The sequence below is a fragment of the Schistocerca serialis genome, chromosome 7, assembly GCF_023864345.2.
Source record: "Schistocerca serialis cubense isolate TAMUIC-IGC-003099 chromosome 7, iqSchSeri2.2, whole genome shotgun sequence".
Lineage (NCBI taxonomy): Eukaryota > Metazoa > Arthropoda > Insecta > Orthoptera > Acrididae > Schistocerca > Schistocerca serialis.
Window position 1 is genome coordinate 248,695,486 of NC_064644.1, and position 4,650 is coordinate 248,700,135.

At 38.9% G+C, this 4,650-nt stretch overlaps 1 pseudogene; it reads left to right on the forward strand.

Annotated features, from left to right (window-relative positions):
• The first annotated feature begins 1,064 nt into the window (after positions 1 to 1,064).
• LOC126413405 (5S ribosomal RNA) lies at positions 1,065 to 1,182 on the forward strand (annotated as a pseudogene).
• The last annotated feature ends 3,468 nt before the right edge of the window (positions 1,183 to 4,650 follow it).

The following is a 4,650-nucleotide window of genomic DNA, read 5'->3' on the forward strand; positions in this document are numbered from 1 at the left end:
CCCCCCCCCCCGTTCGCACATGTTGACTTTCTTCTTCTGGCAGTTTTTAAAACCAAATTCCATATACAAGACAACTTCTCACGAGAAGTCGTGAAACATAGGTGATATCTAGGTTTCCCCAAGGAAGTGTTATAGACCCTCTGCTGTTCTTAAGTAAAAGATTTAGGAGATAATCTGAGCATCCCTGTTACATTCTTTTCACCTGATGATTGCCTACACTAAGCTTGCCTTCTGTCTTCCGCAGTACTGCTGCTCGAGTTGGGACACTTACCAAACAGGCTAGAAGTTCAAAGAAGACCAAATCGTTTTGTACTATCGCGAAATACAGGAGAAGTTTTACAGAAATGGTAAGTGAGTTGAGGTGGTAGTCATTTGAACAAAGGCTTTTTTGTTGCGGCGAGATCTTTTCACGAAATTTAGATCACCAGTTTTGTCTTCGGAATGCGAAAATGTGTTTTCAACTTCCACCTACATAACGAGAAATGATCATCGTAATAAAATAAAAGAGATCAGTCTTCGGAAGGAAAGATTTAGGTGTTTCCCATGTGCTGTTCGAGAGTGGAATTGTCGAGAAATAATATGAAAACGGGACTATAAATACTGTGCAGATACTTAGTAGCAATAGCAGAGTGGTATAAGTAGTTCATTGCCGTGAAAGTTTTCTTAAGTAGTCCTTTCACAGTACTGATCGCAATATTGCAGTAATTTGTGCTAAATAAATCGTCTATTTGCATCCTCAATGGAATGTTTATTCTGTGCACTACTTCTCTGAAATTTACAACTCTCAGCATCGTGCCCATTGTAACTGTATAATATGTGGATTCTACGTCATTCATTTTATTTATTTTCTTTTGTAACACATTTGTCCTCAGTAGCATTCTTTATTGTTAACAGCAAGTGTATCTCTAGACTATGAAGTCTACACGTATGAGTAGGTAATCTTTGTTATGAGAGCCCGTAGGGGAGTCGAGAGTGAACTATCGATAGTGGTGAGCCTGGTGCGAGTTTGTGACAGTTCGCTTGGTAAACCGTATATTTTTCTCGAGTATGGGTACGTTGCTAAGGGCAACGGCCTTGCCGCAGTGGATACACCGGTTCCCGTGAGATCACCGAAGTTAAGCACTGTCGGGCGTGGTCGGCACTTAGATGGCTGACCATCCAGGCCACCATGCGCTGTTGCCATTTTTCGGGGTGCACTCAGCCTCGTGATGCCAATTGAGGAGCTACTCGACCGAATAGTAGCGACTTCGGTCAAGAATACCATCTTACGACCGGGAGAGCGGTGTGCTGACCCCACGCCCCTCCAATCCGCATCCTCCACCGAGGGTGACACGGCGGTCGGATGGTCCCGGTAGGCCACTCGTGGCCTGAAGACGGAGTGCTTTATGGGTACGTTGCTAAAACAAAAAAATCCTTGTCAAATGGATTAATAAGGACAACAGGAGGGCAGCAGCTAAAAGATAATTGTCAGTAAATTGGGATACTCAATTGAATGTATAAACACGGTTTCGAGTGTTCTGTGAACAGTTACAGCATAGATGCAGTTGCAAAGTGTGTGACTGATATCAATATGAACAGCTCTGATTAATTGCGTACAAACTTTGAACTGTGTTGTATAATCAAACAGACAAATATGGTTTTGTGATTTCAGAGGAATGGGAGAAGGTACGCGGAATTGTACTCCATAATTAACTATGTGGTGCGTATTCACATTGTGCATGTCGGAAGACTGGAATGCTACGATATTTATGTTTCGACAAGAAAAATAAAAAAGACAATACTTGGAGCATTAGCTAAATCGGCTGGATAAACATCTGGAGTTATCATCTGCAAATTCAATATCGCTGAATGCCAGCTTCGCCAGCCAATCTCATCACGGAATAGGAATCTAGCCACAAGGTAAGAGGAATCAACAAATGACGTTTGTACGAGACTGCTGCGGAAAACAAGCTCTTGTATGTGTAAACTGTGCATTAAGTGCTTTTTGTTTAAAAATAAAAGATAGTTCTTTTGCAGTAAATCAAAAGTAGTGTGTGCAAACATTGTTGATTTAGTAATAAACTAAATTTCTTTTTTCTTGCCCTATCTTCATTAATTCAAGTAATGATTGCTGCTGAAATTTGTTTGGCTAAGTATTGACTAAGATTGGAAGGAGCGATATGTATTTGCTTTGAAGAAACTTTTAATAGCCAAGATCGCATTATTCCGGATGAGCGGTATCAGCAGTTGGGACTGACATCTCCCGATCTTCAAAAAACGGGAAAGGACGTATAAACTAAGTTTTTGAAGATCATGACAGTTTTCACAATTTAAATCGATTTTTCAGTATTGAGTCATAAAGGGTAATAATGTATCAGTAATGTTATAATGTGATGTAATAATATATCAGTAATAATGTATCAGTTTAACAAAAAATATTTTTTTCGTAATTCACAGTTGCCAAATAATAACTTTGCGGGTGCGTAAATGTGATTCCTCCAACAGTACCAACAGTTAAAAGCTTTCAATAAATATAGAGTTGTATAAAAAATTTGTTTGAAAATGATTTAGTGTTTCAGTCGGTGAAACAGATTTTGCTAAATTTCAATCACTGCCTTTGATCGCCACTACTACTACACATTATACTAAAAACGCCACCACAAAATCAATATTTTTACCTCGAGAATTTTTTACGATTTTCCTGGTGATTTTTGTAACTGTACTCATACCTACACGAAATAATTAAATGTAAATTGCAAAAAAAATTACGCTACGATTTTGATTGTAATAAATATTTCTGTCTGAAGTAAGGGGACTTGACGACGGTCATTATACGGCGTGCATGGTATCCTAATACAATCGGTGACTTGCTTTCACTGGCTGAGAGCTGCAGCAAGTACACCTGACATCTGATGGACATGTGTTTTGTTTACACTTTTACATGAGTTCATGATATTTACATGGTCAGTGGTTTCTCGTAAGCTAATATGGGTACGTGAAATCAGACTGTCACCAGTACCTGTGTCATATGTCTGTGGGTAACTAAATTTAATGCCAGCATATAGTAATTTCGTAATTTCTTTTGCTGTGTTTTGTACATGTGATCAAATGTTGCGGCTGTTTGCGTAAGAATATAGGCCCAGTGTATTATTTCGAAAGCAATAAGTTAATGTCATTCATTTTGGTTTCGTGGTATTTCATGAGTTTTGACTAAAATATTCAAATAGTAACATTTCAAACAATACGAGCTTAGTTCTGCTACTAAAAATAGGACTATCATCCCCATTTTGTTATTTTCTCCGTCAGTAATTTACCCTCCGTCGACTTACTGAAGTTCAACATTTTGCTGTTACAATCCACCGCCTACTCCGTCAGCATTTCCATTCCTTTTCAATGCCCACCGTCATGGAACTGAATGACTCTAACAGTAAGTCACCAGACTTGCCCTTGAAGACACTTACCGCTACCAACGTCCGTGCTTATAATGCAAAGTAACTACATTGCTCTAGAATTTGGCTGTAATACGTCACGTGACCACATTTGTTCCGTCAAGGGCCGGTTCTACTGCTCGCTTTGTCAAGTAACAATCACGTATGTGAACTTACGATTGTTAGTGTTTGTTGGTAGTTAAACACGTAGGAGTTACTGTGTACAAGTGACGAGTTCATTGTACCCTTTATGCACACCGTCTACAACACACTTAAGACAGCAAGTGCCTTGAAGCAAGTTCAGCACAAACATTCTCTGTTTTCGATTGTTTGTGGGTGAGCGTTTTGTATGTTTTTTACCCAATCGACTCAGGCGGCGCTTATGCAGCTGGTGCCCCTATTTTGAGCATCCTCCCAGGCTACGTATGAGTTTCGCAGAGGTTGCCATTTCTCTAGATCACTTAAACACGATAGAATGGTTTATAGTTGGCGCGATTCCTACCTGATCATGAGAGTATGTTTGCGACCTCGTCCTTTCTTACTTTTAATCATTTTAACGGTTCCGTGGCTCAATCTGTAAAAACGGAATCCTCGTAGGATCGCATTTTGTCCGTCAGTTTGTCTGTGTGTCCGTCTGGCTATTAATAAGCCTTTTTGTCGGGAACGAATAGATGTTTAGAGTTCACATCACATTTATGTCACATATTGTCCCTTCATAGTGTAAAAATTTAAGCTTGCAAGACACTTCAGCCAAAAGATAGGGCCATTTGTCACATATTTTGATACTTGAAAACCCACTCGTCGATACCTATAGGGTGCTTCTCGTTGACTTAGAACCTCGAAGTTTGGCAAAAAGTAAGATTTCACAGTAGAAGCAAAGGAAAATGAAAAAAATACTAAAACTGTAATTTTTGATCCGTTTGTCTGTCCGTCTGCTTTCTCTGGAACCGTTTGGCATATCAAGTTCAAATTTATGTTACATACCAAGGTTTGTGGTTCTTTGGCGGCGTCAAAAATTGTAATCTTCTAAGCCAATGAAACCAAAAGATATGTCACATATTTTGGTGCTCGAAAATTCACTCATAAAAACCTATAGGGTGCTTCCCTTTGACTTAGAATCACGAAATTTGGCTGGAAGCAAGGTTTCAAAGTAAAAGAAAAGGAAAAAATTTAAAAAAAATGTTAATATGTAAATATATCACATGCAAAAATGTTTTTTTTTTTTCGTTTTTATTCATCAGTC